Below are 18,945 nucleotides of genomic sequence, written 5' to 3' on the forward strand. Positions count from 1 at the left end.
TGGTCAGCACATTGCTCCGCCGGCCGTTGTCATTTTACGTGATTGTCGGAGCGGAGGCAATTGTTGCGAAACCATGCCGTCTTTTCAGACGAGTTCCGGTTCTGCTTACAGAATCACATCGACCTAATCCTTGTAGGGAGACACGAGGAAAATGAACGTTGCCAGATTGCGCTTCTCGCCGCCCTACGGGCCCGGTCCCTAGTGTATTGGTGTGGAGTGCCACTGGCTACGTAACATCATCACCTAAGTTTCGCATAGCGGGTATTTTCGACATTAAGTCTTACATTCCCGACGTCTTTATACCGTTGGCTGTGCGCTATCCTCGACGTCATTGTGACATTACACTGTGGGGACAAAAGTCATTGGAGACCTCCTAATATCGTGTCGAACACCAACTTTCCCGGCGTTGTGCAGCAGCTCGACGTGGAATGGACTCAACATGTCGGTGGTAGTCCGCTGCAGAAATACTGAGCCATGCTGCGTCTATAGCCACCCATTGTTGAGAAAGTGTTGCAGGTGCACCATTTTGTGTAGGAACTACCTCTCAGTTATTTCCCATAAATATTGGATGGGATTCGTGTTGGACGAGGCCAAACCATACGCTCGAACTGTCTAGAATGTTCTGACATGGCGCTTTGTTATCCATCAAAATCCCAACGTTGTTTGGGAAGAGGAATGCATTTAAATGGTCTCCAAGTAGCCCAACAAAACCTTTCCAGTCAATGACCAGTTCAGTTGGATCATATAAACCAGTCCATTCCATGTAAACACAGCCCACAGCATTACTGATGATGATGATGTTTGGATTGTGGGACGCTCAACTGCGAGGTTATCAGCGCCCATACAAATTCCCAACCTTTGCTCAGTTCAATCTCACCACTTGCATGAATGATGATGAAATGATGACAACTCAAACACCCAGTCATCTTGAGGCAGGTGAAAATCCCTGACCCCGCCGCGAAACGAACCCGGGACCCCGTGCTCGGGAAGTGAGAACGCAACCGCGAGACCACGAGCTGCGGACAGCATTACTGTGCCACCACCTATTTGCACAGTGAATTGTTCACAACTAAGGTCGATGGCTTCATGGGGTCTGAGGCACACTCCAACTCTACCATCAGCCACTGAAGGCGATGTCATGATATTAGCAAAGGCTCTCGCGTCGATCGCCTGCTGCCATAGTCAATTAACGCCAAATTTCGCCGCACTCTCCTAACTGATACATTCGTCGTACGTCCCACATTGATTTCTGCGGTTACTTCACGCAGTGTTGCTTGCCTATTATTACGCACAACTCTACACAAACACCGCTGCTCTCGGGCTTTAGGTGAAAACCGTCGCCACTGCGTTGTCCGCGATGAGAGGTAGTGGCTGAAACCTGGTATTCTCGGCAAACTCTTCACACTGTTGATCTCGGAATATTGAATTCCTTAACAATTTCCGGAATGGAATGTCCCATACGTCTAACTCCAATTACCAATTCGATTTCAAAGAACGTTAATTCCCATCGTGTGGTGATAGTCACGTCGGAAACCTTTTCGCATGAATCACCTGAGTACAAGTGACAACTCTATCAATGCACTGTCCTCTTCTACGTTGTACATGCGGTACTATCGCCATATCTATAAGTGCATATCCCTATCCCCTGACTTTTGTCACCTAAGTGTATGTTTCAAGAAGATAACGGAATGTGTGGGCTTTTGCCCGAGTCAGCACATCTGGTCATGAGTTACTAGGAGACAGGCATGCCTTCACTTGTGAGACACTACAGTTGACAAATTATGTCAGGGAGTTGATACACCAAAAAAGCACAACCCCTTACTTTTTCATATTAGGGGCATTGTGCTGCCACCTGCTGCCAGGTACTCTATATCAGCGACCACAGCAGTCATTAGACATCGTGAGAGAGCAGAATGGGGCGCTCCGCCGAACTTACGGACTTCGAACGTGGTCAGGAGATTTGGTGTCACTTGCGTCATACGTCTGTACGCGAGATTTCCACACTCCTAAACATCCCTAGGTCCTCTGTTTCCGATGTGATGGTGAAGTGGAAACGTGAAGGACACGTACAGCACAAAAGCGTACAAGCCGAACTCGTCTGTTGACTGACAGAGACCGACGACAGTTGAAGAGGTTCGTAACCCGTAATAGGCAGACATCTATCCAGACTATCACATAGGAATTCCAAACTGCATCAAGGTCCACAGCAAGTACTATCACAGTTAGGCGGGGGGTGAGAAACCTTGGATTTCATGGTCGAGCAACTGCTCATAAGCTACACATCTCGCCGGTAAATGCCAAACGACGCCCCACTTGGTGTAAGGAGCGTAAACGTTGGACGATTGGACAGTGGAAAAACGTTGTGTGGAGTGACAAATCACGGTGCACATCGTGGCGATCAGATGCTATGATGTGGGTATCGCGAATGTCCGGTGAACGTCATCTGCCAACGTGTGTAGTGCTGACAGTAAAATTCGGAGGCGGTGGTATTATGGTGTGGTCGTGTTTTTCATGGAGGAAGCTTCCACCCCTTGTTGTTTTGCGTGGCACTATCACAGCACAGGCCTACATTGATGTTTCAAGCACCTTCTTGCTTCCCACTGTTGAAGAGCAATTCGATGATGGCGATTGCATCTTTCAGCACGATCGAGCACCTGTTCATAATGCACGGCCTGTGGCGGAGTGGTTACACGACAATAACATCCCTGTAACGGACTGGCTTACACAGAGTCCTGACCTGAATCCTATAGAACACCTCTGGGATACTTTGGAATGCCGACTTCGGGCCAGGGCTCACCGACCGACATCGATACCTCTCCTCAGTGCAGCACTCTGTGAAGAATGCGCTGCCATTCCCCAAGAAATCTTCCAGCATCTGATTCAACGTATGCCTGCGAGAGTGGAAGGTGTCATCAAGGGCCAACACCTTTTTGAATTCCAGCATTACCGATGGAGGGCGCCACGAACTGGAAAGTCATTTTCAGCCAGGTGTCCGGATACTTTTGATCACGTAGTGTACGTCCAACTCCATGCATTCATTACGAAATCATCCAGCATCTGATTGGACATATGCCTGCGAGAGTGGACGCTGTCATCAAGGCTAAGGGTGGGCCAACACCATACTGAATTCCAGCATCAGCGATGGAGGGCGCTACGAACTTTTAGGTCATTTTCAGCCAGGTATTCGGATACTTTTGATCACATAGTGTATTAGTTATCTACAATTACTTCGTTTCTTTCCCCAGTTGCGTCAGCGCTATTGTTGCTGCGAAAGACAGCAGCTCTGTGTACTAAATTTCGCAGCCTTTGTAGCCTTAAAACTTAATCATGTATTCTTCACACAGCATCGTATTCACACACTAAATTTTTGTCATTTGATTTCCTCACTGGCGCTGCAGTTTAAATGGTCAGCAGTGTATATGGATACATTTGTCTCTGTTCCTTTCCCGGGCGCATATGAATACGTACCAAGACACGAGCGAGAAATCTCAGAGCCGTGCCTGGGAATAGTCATCGGTGGGTGAGCGCGTCTGCCGGTACGACTTTCTCGTGGAGGGACCCGTCCTAACTCTTACGCAACGCGGCTTTTTCTTCTGTTTTGCTCGCCCGCTTTTGTGAGGCGAGCGGTTAGCCTTGTGGCCCCGTGTACACTCGCCTTTAGCGGCGGCTAATTGCGCCGGGCAAACGACGACCCACACGCGTGGAGACGCAGGCGGCGGGCGGCGGGCCGTGCAGTACACCGGCGCTCTGCGCTAGGTGCGGCCGTCCAGTAGGGTCTCCGGGCGCTCCCGCAACTGCGGCCTGGGCCGGTTCTGGAAGGACTTCGCTTTGGCTGTCTCACCGGATTACCCCAGAATGCCTTGTTCATTTTCCGTACCTTCATCTACAGGAGGTGGACAAAAATATGGAAACACCACGAACGCACTTACCGTGCCTTTTACGGCGCAGGAAATCTGCTGGCACGCAGAACATCTTCCAGTCGTCCCGGAATGGATAAATACAGGTCCTGTACGGTTTTCAACGGCATCTTACATCATTCATCCAGCAAAATAGAGGCTAATACAGGTAACGATGATGAAGGTGGGTAGCTATCACGCACTCCTCTCTCCGTAGTGTACCAAAAAGGCTCAGTAACACCGAGATCTGCTTACAGTGATGGACAGATGAGATCCGACAGTTCATCCTCGTGCTCACAAAACCAGTCAAGGAGGAGGATACGAGCTGTGTGAACTGGCCCTCTATCTTCTTGGGACATAGCATCACCATTGGGGAACAAATATTGTACAGTGGGATGGGCGCGATCACCAAAAGTTGTCATACAATCCTTGTCAGTAAAGCGACTTTGTAGAATAACATTTGATATTGTTGTTGTGGTCATCAGACCTGAGACTGGTTTGATGCAGCTCTCCATGCTACTCTATCCTGTGCAAGCTCCTTCATCTCCCAGTACTTACTGCAACCTACGTCCTTCTGAATCTGCTTAGTGTATTCATCTCTTGGTCTCCCTCTACGATTTTTACCCTCCACATTGCCCTCCAATACTAAATTTGTGATCCCTTGATGGCTCAGAATATGTCCTACCAACCAGTCCCTTCTTCTTGTCAAGTTATGCCACAAATTCCTATTCTCCCCATTTCTATTCAATACCTCCTCATTAGTTATGTGATCTACCCATCTAATCTTCAGCATTCTTCTGTAGCACCACATTTCGAAATCTCCTATTCTCTTCTTGTCCAAACTACTTATCGTCCATGTTTCACTTCCATACACTCCATACACTCCATACAAATACTTTCACAAACGACTTCCTGACACTTAAATCAATTCTCGATGTTAACAAATTTCTCTACTTCAGAAACGCTTTCCTTACCATTGCCAGTATACATTTTATATCCTCTCTACTTCGACCATCATCAGTTATTTTGCTACCCAAATAGCAAAAATCCTTTACTACTTTAAGTGTCTCATTTGCTAATCTAATTCCTTCAGCATCACCCGACTTAATTCGACTACATTCCATTATCCTCGTTTTGCTTTTGTTGATGTTCATCTAATATCCTCCTTTCAAGACACTGTCCATTCCATTCAACTGCTCTTCCAAGTCCTTTGCTGTCTCTGGCAGAATTACAATGTCATCGGCGAACCTCAAAGTTTTTATTTCTTCTCCATGGATTTTAATACCTACTCCGAACTATTCTTTTGTTTCCTTTACTGCTTGCTCAATATACAGATTGAATAACATTGGAGAGAGGCTACAACCCTGTCTCACTCCCTTCCCAACCGCTGCTTCCCTTTCGTGCCCCTCGACTCTTATAACTGCCATCCGGTTTCTGTACAAATTGTAAATAGCCTTTCGCTCCCTGTATTTTACCTCTGCCACCTTTAGAATTTGAAAGAGTTTATTACAGTCAACATTGTGAAAAGCTTTCTCTAAGTCTACAAATGCTAGAAACGTAGGTTTGCCTTTCCTTAATCTTTCTTCTAAGATAAGTCGTAATGTCAGTTTTGCCTCACGTGTTCCAATATTTTTACGGAATCCAAACTGATCTTCCCCAAGGTTGGCTTTTACTAGTTTTTCCATTCGTCTGTAAAGATTTGGTGTTAGTATTTTGCATCTGTGGCTTATTAAACTGATTGTTCGGTAATTTTCACACCTGACAACACCTGCTTTGTTTGGGATTGGAATTATTATATTGTTCTTGAACAACATAGGGCACATGAAATGCTAAGATATGGCTACCCGTATCATGACGAAACCCATGTTTCACTACTGGAATGGGTAGAAGTTGGTAACAGTGTGAACCAAGACTAATCCCACCAAACGGCTTCCTTCTAAAATTGGTTCAGATGGCTCTGAGCACCATGGGACTTAACATCTGAGGTCATCAGTCCTCTAGAACTTAGAACTACTTAAACCTAACCAACTTAAGGACATCTGACACATCCATGCCCGAGGCAGGATTCGAACCAGCGACCGTAGCGGCAGCGCGGTGCCGGACTGTAGCGCCTAGAACCGCTCGGCCACCCCGGCCGGCGCTTACTTCTATTACTCCATACTCTACGTTCTATGCCTTCGGCACCACATTTCCCTGTTATGGGTAGTTGCGTCACTCATGAGTAGTTTTGGAATTCCAACCCGCCGTGCGATTCCCTGCTTATGGAGCTCCCTTCGTGTTATTTTGATGCTGATAGGGTTCACGAGAGACCAAGAGATGAATACACTAAACAGATTCAGAAGAATGTAGGTTGCAGTAGGTACTGGGCGATGAAGAAGCTTGCACAGGGTAGAGTAGCATGGTGAGCTGTATCAAACCAGTCTCTGGACTGAAGACCACAACAACAACAACAGGGTTCAAGAGTGTGACATACAGAGCTGCAGTGACTTTTGACGGTTCGTCCTGTTATTTTTCGTCACAATCCTATTCAATGACCAACACTCAACACACGCCGGCCGGAGTGGCCAAGCGGTTCTAGGCGCTACAGTCTGGAACCGCGTGACTGCTACGGTCGCAGGTTCGAATCCTGCCTCGGGCATGGATGTGTGTGAAGTCCTTAGGTTAGTCAGGTTTAAGTAGTTCTATGCACTAGGGGACTGATGACCTCAGCAGTTAAGTCCCATAGTGCTCAGAGCCATTTCAACACACACTTTCGCCCGCAGTATGACTTACCGGTTGATGTTTCCCGCTTTCCCTGTATGCGGTACGTCCACACGATGGCTCTTCCATCGTGTGCAATCGCTGACGCGTGGAAAGGAAAGCGCATGCAAAAACAACAGTAGGTAACAGCAGTATGCATGCGAATTCTTGGGTTCACAGGTGGCTCCATCGTTCGAGTAGTCTCCTATGTATCCACTTCACTGCTCAGTAATCTGTGCTGCGTTTTTCGTGATGAAAGCTGACATAAAAAGAAAATACAAGGTGACTGAGGGTAAAACCGTATCTAAATAACGGTGGTACGAGAAATACAAGGCGACGTTCGACATTTTCGTTGTATTGTATGGTAACCGAGGACCTAGAAACGACGGAGAGGCTCCGTCCCCGCCGCAGCCGCAGTGGTCCGCAACCCCACGACGACTACCGTAGTCCACTTCACCCCTCCGCCGCCCCACAACGAACCCAGGGTTATTGTGCGGCTCGGCCCCCTGTGGACCCCCCCCCACCCCCACATACCCCGCCAGGGAATGTCTCACACCAGACGAGTGTAACCCCTATGTTTGCGCGCCGGCCGGAGTGGCCGAGCGGTTCTGGGCGCTACAGTCTGGAACCGCGCGACCGCTACGGTCGCAGGTTCGAATCCTGCCTCGGGCATGGATGTGTGTGATGTCCTTAGGTTAGTTAGGTTTAATTAGTTCTAAGTTCTAGGCGACTGATGACCTCAGAAGTTAAGTCGCATAGTGCTCAGAACCATTTGAACCATTTGAACCCTATGTTTGCGTGGTAGAGTAATGGTGGTGTACGCGTACGTGGAGAACTTGTTGGCGCAGCAATCTCCGACATAGTATAACTGAGGCGGAATAAGGGGAAACAGCCCGCATTCGCCGAGGCAGATGGAAAACCGCCTAAAAACCATCCACAGACTGGCCGGTTCACCGGACCTCGACACAAATCCGCCGGGCGCATTCGTGCCGGGCACCAGGCGCTCCTTCCCTCCCGGAAAGCCGTGCGTTAGACCGCACGGCCGACCGGGCGGGCTCAGAAAGAGGTAACTACGATATTTGAGATTTTCTGATTTGGAAACTGCAGCGATAAGGCTGGCAATAACATTTCATTAGCTAGCAACCGGCGACTGTGATACCAGTTTCAGTTATTTATTTCGCATTTCAAAACAGAGCGCTTCACCGATATTCTTGAAACTGAAAAACACTTAAGGGAGGTTTTTAGTCGTCTTGTGAAGTTTAATCCAGTTTCAGTAAGAAATTTGTATTTTATTTTATAAAAAGTTGTTCATCCATGTTCAGTTTAAAAGAGATTGCTTGTAGATTAACATACGCGTACTCGACAAATGTGATAGTGGCATAGACCCCAAAATCAGTATAAAGGAGGTTCTGTTTGCCAATTTGGTATATTTTGCATCATCAATATCCTTAATTTAAATTTCTAACAGTTTATTGAGTTCCACGCATCCCAACCTCCCTTTAATTCACATGACAGTCTCCTTAAGTGTTTTGCCATTAAATCGCCATGACATGAATTATTGTCCACAATTTTGTCTGCACTTTTCATAAATTTTTTAGACGTATTCTTCTGTATTTTCATACATCGAGACTTAATTTATTTTTTACAGTGAATTGATCGGAGACTTTTTCCCTAATTCTTGACGTTCAGTGCATCACATCTCAAGTTTTTATTCAAATAACATTTAGAAGAGGCTTCACAAATGGCTTACCTTTGTCTGTAATCATATATGAATTCAAACGTTCTTACTTTCGACATAAATCACCTGAACCGTCGCAAAACCAAGGGGGAGGGGTACTTTATCCCCACTTTCTGAAAATATTTCAATCTAGCCAGTTACTACATGTTTTAAAATTTTGACAAAAATATGTATTGTTTTTAATTAATTCTTCTACCAGATTCTACAAATGTTTTAAATTTTTCATCTAAACCTAACTCGATAATTTAAGTCATACTAGTAAATTTCACTTTGGACGATGACTGCCATATTCAATATTTTCAGGTTCAGGACCTTACTTGCACAGCTGTGTCTTAAAATGTATGTTGTGAGTAAAAGTGAACTAAAAATTAACGAAATTTTCAATTTTTAAATTTTTTGTGGTGGTCATAAAATCCCCCTGGCTTGGTATACACGTTACTAAACATGCGTTGATATTGCTAAAGGTGTGCTAAGATATTTTCAGGTTCTGGACCCCACTTACACATCATCACCTGTTTGTAATGCACACACATGTTCAAAATAAACAGAACACCTTGAACGACTGGAGACAGGACGTTCAGATTCACAGGAATGTACGTTAGCATGTTCTGCAGAAATGACAGGCATTTGAACCTTGTTGGCCCACGGGTTCAATGGCAATATTGATATCGTGACGCAACACCACCTACCGGCAAAATGTGCCTGAGGCTCACGTTGTCGCTGTAAACCGAAGGTAATGGGTCAGAGCGACTTGGAGACATTCAAGATGCCTCGCAGATGTATGCGCGAACCGTAACGTGAAATCGGTGAGTTTGAAAGAGGGCGCTTATTGGCATTAGAGATTGTGATATATCCATCGGGAAATTGCTGCTCGTGCGGACTGTGTGTTTCGGCAGTGCAACGGATGTATGCCGAATGACTCACGGAAGGCCGTAGAACACGACTAGATGGGTGAGGCCGCACCACCCAGACCCCCCTCCCCCCCCCCCCCCCCCGAGAAGATTGACACCTCATTCGAATAGCATTGCAGGACCTGCGTCCTCCTCTTCTGGCGCAACAGTGGTACAGTGTAACACATCGTACACTATCAGGGGTGACAGTCGGTCGCCGTTTATTACGGCATGGATTGCATGCACGTCGTCCACTTCTCCACCTACCTTTGACGAATGTGGAGAAACATTTTAGGCGGCAATGGTGTATGGGAAGACGTCACTGGGGACAGGAATGGCATTGGATAGTGTTTCCGGATGAATCAAGGTTCTGTTTGTTTGAAAATGATGGCCACGTTTTCGCCCGCCGCACACAGGGGGATCGGCGTCACAATGACTGCATTCGCACAAGACATACAGCGCCAACTCAAAGACTTATGGCATGGGGTACAACCACAAATCACAGTTGGTGTGTGTCCAGAGCACTGTGATCAGTGTGATCTATGTGAATGACAACCTGCGACCCATACCCTTTCTGCGCAAAACCCCAGGCGCTATTTTTCAGCATGGCAATGCACGACCACATGTTGCTGCCTTCTTGGTGTCACAGGAAGACAGCCTTTTGCCCTCGCCCACCAGATCACCGGACCTGTCGCCACCCGAAAATTTATGGGATATGGTGGACTGACACGTGCAGCGCTGTGAACCAGTCCCAACCACCACAGACGAACTTTGAAACCAGGTGATTACAGCTTGTATGGCTATACCACAGAAAGCCATTCGCACCTTACACGCGTCGATGCCATCACGCACTTAACAAGTTATGAGGGGCCCATGGCGAGGTCTGCGCCTACTAGGCAACAGGACACAAGCTGAATCGAGGTGACTGAAATCCTAATCATTTCTGCAGAACATACTAATGTACATGTCCCGTCAATGTCCTTCAAGGTGTTCTGCTTTTTTTCTGAACATGAATCAATGCCGTTAATTCAAGTCAACAACAATTAACGAATTTGCTTTTTAACTTTTTTTGGGCGGGCATAAAGTACCTCGCTTGGCAATGCGCGTTATGGAATATGTGTTGGTGTTGCTAGAGCATATGTATGTGTGTGCCTTGATAGCTTAAATGTGAATGCACAACAGGGACCATGCCTCTTGCAGGAATACAGGACTCGTGCGAGCAGGTGGGTGAATGGCGAATGGACAGTGGATGCCACAGGCGTGTGACAGGTTCAGAATTGGGGTCTCATGAGCAGTGTATTCCGATGGCTGAGGCTCGCATTAAGCGGGAGCTTCGGGTACGAATCCCCGTCCGGCACACATTTTCAACATTTACCATCGAATTATTTGGATGTTCGATTGCAGCTGGAGCCGGTCCCTCTTTTGAAATTTGATATTTACGGCCACTGTATCAAACAACATGTTGGACATGTCCGAGAGAACAGACACGACATACACGTATATGTAGTTCACCTTAGGAATTTCCATAACTTGTAAAGCTGAAGTTAGGAATCACTGCTATAGTTTACACCACTGAGTATGCACCATGACTGATACTAAGTTTGGTACATAAAACATAATCATTAATTCAGCTTAAGATGTACCGAAAAAATTTGAAGCTAATTCCTAAGATTGAAGGCTGTCGCGTCAGCACGAAGCACCATCGTCGTTTATGAAGATTGCTACAACATTGTAATTAACTTTGTATCATTAGAGACTCGGTAGAAACTGTCTCCTTTCTTTGATTTATTGGCCTCCGGACATAACCCATAAAGTCAGTCACCATATCTTTTTCCTAGTTATACTTGTGGTTCACACTATAGAGGAGCGTTTTTTCGTGTGTGTTTGTTGGCCTTCGAATGCACCCATACAACCAGACCAAACATACAACGTTTTATGCAGTAAAAAAAAACTTGAGTTATATGGTGAATAATGCAAAAAATACATTCACTCTTTAAGTTAACAATGAGATTTCACACACACACACACGTGCGAGCGTGCGCGACAGAATCGAAACTTAACAGCTACAATTTAATTTCTGCTTTTAAAGCAGATACCTTTACTAATACATTAATATCTCAATTCTTCGTGCACAAGAGGATTATCACATGAAGAGGAAGCGGTTGAGCATACGGACCAGCTCCGTAATCAGGCAGTCGGACTAAGTTCTTTATCGACGAAGTCCGAATAGGAGTTCCTCTCAGTCAGTATGACGACGGTATAAGGTATGGTAACAGAGAGGAGCCTATGAAGATGTTGTCGGCAGTAGCCGTGGCTGAATTTCAAACTGGCAATGATCCTTACAAACTGCCGCGGGTTTCTAGGCTAGCTAAGCTGAAACTATGATCTCCCTATGTACAATACCAGTGGGCCTTCGAAAAATGCGGATGTATTCTCTTGTATCAGTTGTTCCTGTGTAGAACTGTAGTTTGACATGCACATTACAGTCACTTGTAGTGAAGCCTCTAACATAACAGGGTATAATTACTCACAAAGCAATTATTGTGTAAACCACCCTAATAAGGAAAGATTATTTTCAGACAGGATAATTACTTACTGCTTTATGTATCTGAAACCTTCTATATATCTTTGTTTGGCTCTCTACTAGGAAGTGTATAGTTTTCTGTATATGGTTATATCGTTAGACTCTAAAGAAGTTTGCACGTTATTTGGAAGTTCGTTTCCAGCCGACACCAATTCCTGCAGCAATTCATTTGTTTGTGATGTCTTCTGATGCATTTAAAAACATGATAATATTTTATTCGGTGCCGTAATCACAGTAGGGAGGTGGGAAGATGCTGAATCTATACTGAGGAACGTTCAGTAAGTAATGTAACACTTTTTTTCCCCTCAAAGCAGGTTGATTTCATTTAGGACTCCAATACGCAATAGTATCCCTCACTCATTTTTCTACAAAACGCTATTTTTCAACATAATATACGTTTAATGTGACGGCCATATGCGTCATTACTGGATTACTTGTAGGATCTGTATGCACGCGTGGTACCACCCTACTGGTCGACACTGGAGCTAATGTCTTGCTAAATCAGAAACTTCCCCATCATCCACGTACTGCGGAGTGTATGCTTCGTTGGACCAAATAGATGGAAGTCGGAAGTTGTGAGATACAGGCTTTAGGGTGGATGAAGAAGAGCAGTCTAATGAAGTTTTTATGAGCTCTCCTCGGGTTCACATATTTGTCTGAAGCCTTGAGTTCAAATGGTTCAAATGGCTCTAAGCACTATGGCACTTAACATCTGAGATCATCAGTCCTCTAGACTTAGGTCTACTTAATCCTAACCAACCTAAGGACATCACAAACAGCGATGCCCGAGGCAGGATTCGAACCTGCGACTGTAGCAGCGGAGTGGTTCTGGACTGAAGCGCCTAGGACCGTTCGGCCACAGCGGCCGGCGAAGCCTTGAGCTGTGATGGAGAAGGCAAAGTTTGTTTGCAATTTTATGGCGACGAATACGCTGAAGTCGTTTCATCAATTTCCTGTGGGTGGCACAATACACTTCAGAGTTGATTTTTGCACCATATGGGAGGACATCAAACAGAATAACCCATCCAGAATCCCAGAAGACCGTCGCTATGACTTCAACGGCGGAGGGTGCGGTTTTGAACTTCTCCTTCCTACTCCGCCATATGGACTGCTGTTTTGTTTCCGGTTCAAAGTGATGAACCCATGTTTCGTCACCTGTAAAGATGTTCGACAGAAACTGATCGCGATCAACCTCGTAACGCGCAATCAATTCCGCACGAATGGTCCTCCGTTGTTTTTTATCGTCTTCTGTTTGGCGGCGAGGAATGCAGTGGGCACACGCCTTTGAGTACCATAACTGGTGAACGAATGTGTCAGTACCGTCAACAGAGACGTCCAGTTGGGCAGCGAGGTGTTTGACTGTGACCGGTAACTTACCTCGAATGAGAGTGTCCGCACGTTCCAGCACTGCAGCAATCAGCTGTATGCGGACGATCGTCACGTGGGAGACTGGACAGGTTTGCACGACCTTATTGCGATGACGACAGGCGCCTCGCCCAGCAACTCATCGTGCTTTTCTTTTGTGCCAGATCTCCGTCGACATTCTGCAAGCAGCTATCAATATCTGCGATGCAGCGGTTTTCCGCCAGAAGAAACACTCTCCCTGGAACGACCTTCGTTACAGATGCCACTTTGAAGGCTACATATAGCGCTGGTACCCATCGAAACTTCATGAAACTATCGGGGCTGAAGCGGGAATGTTCCATACTAGAAATTTCGTATTTTATCAGCCGAAATTGGCCGAGCAATATAATGGGTTGCATTATCTATTGGACGCCCCTCGTACTCTACGTTTTGTAACCTCCTACCTCGTTCTCCCTCTTCCACTTCTCCATTCTGGCAGACGAACAGAATACTAAATATAAGACACGATATTGACACTTGGTAATTTCTGTTGAAAATTACTTTTATCATAGTTAGAATGTTTTAGTATATGAGGGACCACTACTGCAAAAACCCATCGCCGTACTTTCATATGACAATTGCAGCTTGACACTCCATTGGTTTCTAATTGTTGTGTATATAGTTCCGCGTAGTCAGCGCGTACACAACTTTCCCACTAGAGCGCGCCCCGCTAAGCACAACGTCGCAGGCACAGCGCTCGTCCGTCTCCGCACTACGAGATGGCGCTGCTTTAGAGACAGACCAAATTCTGCTTCCGCCGATCCGCGTATTAATATGTAACGCAGCCATTGAGATTGCTGCTAACGTAGAACCTTTTCTCCTCGTGGATCACACTTGTGCAGTGATACATGAACGCGCGAGGTATTATAATGAGTGTACAGACCTCCGATTGGTCAGTCTGCATTTGTCTGCAGCAATCTATAGTCAAGTTTCAGTCTGCACCTAAGAAGATTATCATATTCCTGTACATAGCCATGAAGATAACTGTATAGACACTTTGTCAAGTATCAGAGATATGTGAGAATAAGATTAACGTACCAAGACCAAAGTAACTTCAGATTGTCAATTGTAAATAGCATTCAGAATCAAATTACGTAATGTTTATGCTTGTTATTATATTAATAAATGTGTATGAAAATTAATCAAGTTCTGTTTAAAGTTGGTCACCATCAATCTGCTACTCTAAGCGTGCAAGTGACATTTCTATCGTCTGACCTAAAGGCAGAAGATAAACACGCCACGATAAGACCACGAGACATATTGCTGACACTCGCCTACTTCGTTAGAGCGACAAGTCAAATAGTCTGATGGTGTGTGTACCGAAGGTCTTACAGTACGCACACCACACTAATTTAAGTCCTGGTAGTACAAAGAGGCGGTGGAAGATGTATTTGGTTAATCTGGAGTACACCACTTCTGTAGCCCAAATATCGATTTCTTCATAGTTTTTAATTCCAACGTGACTCTTCACCCAGAACAAAATGATTGTCTCGAAGTCTTCTATGCTTCTTGTAAGATGTGTTCCAAGAGATAATTGCTTTTGTTGTTGTTACTACGATGATCTGACAGCACCAACGGCGATCATTACTCTGATAACATCATAAGCCGCTCTTTTGGCATAACTGAGTTCCTCTAGGATTACAGTTGTGGTATCGATAGCTACGATGCCACGGCGTAGGTAAAAGTTCTTAGGTTGGCACTCCGACACCGACACCGACGACAGCGCCCTCTAGCCGGCGCTGTGCAGCTCTACGGACGCCGCTCCATATTCAGCCCATTTGATTCCGAGTAGACGACCAAGCAACATTGTTTCTATTTCATTGTGGGCGAGCCCCTACAGATTTTGCTTGTGTAACTTTTGTGAGCTTTAATACGTCCGGCTTCGCACCTACGTGCTCCTCAGTGCAAAGTTATGTATTCATATTCTTCCTAAAGTACAGGTGATTTAAATTTAAATGCAGTACCGAAGCATTTCACCTTTTCCTGCTCCTACTCACTTCCTATATTCGATCCACCCTTCAGTTTACAGGAGCAGACCCATGCGCCGCCTTCCAGGTGGGATACATAAACAGTGAATTCAGCTATAAGAATGAAGGCTGTTGTAGAAACTGTTGGTTGTTCAATTTCCCGCTGGACTATTCGTATCCTCATCTTCCCTCGACTCATTCAATATTTTTATATGTTAATTATTTTGTGGGTTGAACACAGTTATCGAAGGACCTAAAATTTGAGTGGTGCACCGTACTGAATCTATTACCAGCCGAGCTCATCTGGCTGGTTTCGACGAACGATCATCCTTAACTGTGTTGCCAGGATGTAGATAGCTCACCGCCATTTGAAGAATTACCGGGGCTATAAGTAGTGCTTCGCGTACCAGTGCATTCATGTTGCAGTTTCCAGCAAGACAATACGTGACCATATTCCATGAGAATAATCAGGAGTGTAACTGCAGTATTGCTACATTCTTCTAGTTCCTTTACCACCTGACCTTTCTTGGCAAATACGAATGCCTCAGACCAACTGGCACTCCTCCATCAGCGACCTCACGATGTCAAGGATTTAGTGATGAGCTCACAGCAAATATGGGAGGACACGTCACAGTCTACCACCCAAACCCTCTATGGTTAGATATGTTCCTGATTCACATCCTGATCTTAACGGAGAGGTGACCAGAGAACCTTTTTCCTACAAGACCTATCTGTAATTCTGTGTTTCCCTTTCAAAAGAACCCAAAAATCGTTCTAAGAAATCTTGTGGTATCCCGAGAGACAATCACCAAAAACTGTAGAAAATTTTAAAGGGAAAAGGCAAGGCGTGGCCTTACACGCAGGCGACGAGAGTCGTGAGATACCTCCTAACATCGTGTCAGACCGCCTCCCGCCCGGTGTAGTGCAGCAACTAGACGTGCCATGGAGTCAACAAGTCGGTGGAAGTCTCCTGCAGAAATGCTGAGCCATGTTGCCTCTATAGCCGTCCATAATTGCAGAAGTGTTGCTGGCGCAGGATTTTGTGCACGAACTGACCTCTCGATCATGCCCCATAAGCGTTCAATAGGATTCATATCTAGCCATTTGGGAGGCCAAATAATTCGCTCGAACTTTCCTGAATGTTCTTACAACCAACCGCGAACAACTGCGGCCTAGTGACATGGCGCATTGTCATCCGTAAGAGTACCATCGCTTTTTGGGAAAATGAAGTCCATGAACGACTGCAAATGGTCTACAGGTAGCCGAATACAACCATTGCCAATCAATTATATGTTCAGCTGTACCAGAGGAACCAGCTTCCGCAGTGCCTTATTGACAACCTGGGTTCATGGCTTTGTGGGCTCTGCGCCACACTCGAATCCTACCACCAGCTCTTACCACCTGCAATCGGAACTCATCTGACCATCGTCTAGAGTCCAACTGATGTGGTCATGAGTCCAGGAGAGGCGCTGCAGGCGACGTCATGCTATTAGAAAAGGCACTCGCTCTGATCGCTGCCATAGTGCGTTAATGCCAAATTCCACCTCGCTGTCCTAACGGATACGTTCGTCATACGCCCCACATTGATTTCTACCGTTATTTCTCGCAGTGTTGCTTGCCTGTTAGCACTGAGAATTATACGCAAACGCCACTGCCTTTGGTTGTTTCGTGAAGGTCGTCGGCCACTGCCTTGTCTGTTGTTAGAGGCAATGCTTGAAATTTGGTATTCTTACACACTCTTGACAATATGGATCTCGGAGTATTGAATTCCCTGACGATTTCCGAAACTGAATGTCCGATGCACCCAGCTCCAACTACCATTCCGTGTTCAGAGTCTAGTAATTCTCGTCGTACGGCCGTAATCACGTCCGTCAACGCCCTTTTATGCCCTGTGTACGCGATACAACCGCCATCTGTCAATGTGCACATCAATATCGCATGACTTTTGCCATTTCACTGTAATTTATCATCGATGGTCTCATAATTTTGTGAAGCGATCGTACGATTTAGACACACCATGGCAAAAACAGAAATCAGAATGACCGAGCGAAGATCTGAATGCCGTACCTCCTGAATAAGTGTCTGGCAGTTAACCTCTATATTACCTCGTTATACAGGGTGTATCGTAATTAATGGCGTAAACGCATATAGTTGAAAGTACACGATACTAGAAGCAAAAAGGTCTCAGTAAACATAGGGCCGAAAATGCATACCGTAAGAGCTACGAGCAATTTTTCATGTTCGATGCTGTGAAGCAAATCTCTCCTACTGCAAGCTCTTTGCTTTCCATATTTTGGGTAGTGATAATATGGACCAAAACAAGAAAAAAATGTCCAGTAAACATGTGCTCTAAAACGCATACCCTAAGAGTTACGAGCATTGTTTATCTGCGGTACTTTGGAACAAAACTCTTCTAATGGACAAGTGCTCATAACTTTTAAGGTATGTACATGTTTACTGGACATTTTTTTCTTGTTTGGGCCATATTATCACTTCAAAAAATATGGAAAGCAAAGAGCTTGCAGTAGAAGAGATCTGCTTCACAGTATCTATGATGAAAAATTGCTCTTAGCTCTTAAGGTATGCATTTTCGGCCCTATGTTTACTGAGACTTTTTTGCTTCTAGTATCGTGTACTATCAACTGAATGCGTTTACGCCATTCATTATGATACACCCTGTATAATACATTAGAATTTTAAGTGCAGTATGAGCAGTAGAGTTATCATTAAAAACACAAGCCTCAGCCTAAGTAATGTGTCCTCATTAGTAAAAGGTTTCTTGTACAGTATTCTCGTTGGTGCCTGAGTAGTAATAGCGTTTTTTACAAGTTGTAAATCGTTACCGAAACCATCCCACGTACAAAAGCTTAAGAGACGGGCGTTTCTGAAAAAGGACTTTTGCCTCGTTAACTGTGGACAGATATGGACAAAAAAAATCAAAGGATTCACTGAGAATGTCGACGCAGCACTTGAAGCTGTCATTACGGCAGTCAAGGCGTTATTCTTGAGCTGAGGTCGTAATAATGTGTGAGGCAACGTCGCGATTAATGGCGCGTGATAGGACCGGAATACTGTTGAAAGTTAAAGCTATTCTAGAAGAGAAAAATCGCAGTAAGAGTTCTGTGGCCATTAAGCATTATAAATGGTTTTGCGAGGAAGGAACTTGAAGATTCTATCGGCTCATGTGCAACCCGGAATGTTGATATGTAGAACGATTTCCCCGATGCTGTAAAGAGTCTCTCATAAAATCAACATTTACTGAGCACGTGGGTTACTACAACATGTTCAGTTCATGCAAGACCTCAGTCGAGAAAAAATCCAGAGTATAGTCACCAGTGGAAAAATGCTCCTATTGTAGCACAAAAAAGCCAAAAAATTCTCTTGTTTAAATGACTGACTGAAAAATGATGTACCACCTGCCTCTTTCTACGTTCCCCAGCACCTTAAAAATTTTCATAAATATTTTGGCATGAGAACATACTCGTACACATTTTTAAATGCAACTCACCTCTCTCTCCCAAAAGACCCCCCTAACTATAACTCTCTCACACGCTTGTAAGTCGCTCATCCCCATACATTCCCACTTGCCCATTCTCACTCACTCATTCAGTTCAATTCATGGTGATTACCTCTTTGCGTCTCTGTCTCCTATCTCACAGCCACAGCCTCCTTTGTTCTGTCCTACTACTAGTGTTTCCTCTTACTGTCACTGTCAGGCTCTTGCTCT

Source organism: Schistocerca nitens, chromosome 9 (genome assembly GCF_023898315.1).
Source record: "Schistocerca nitens isolate TAMUIC-IGC-003100 chromosome 9, iqSchNite1.1, whole genome shotgun sequence".
NCBI lineage: Eukaryota > Metazoa > Arthropoda > Insecta > Orthoptera > Acrididae > Schistocerca > Schistocerca nitens.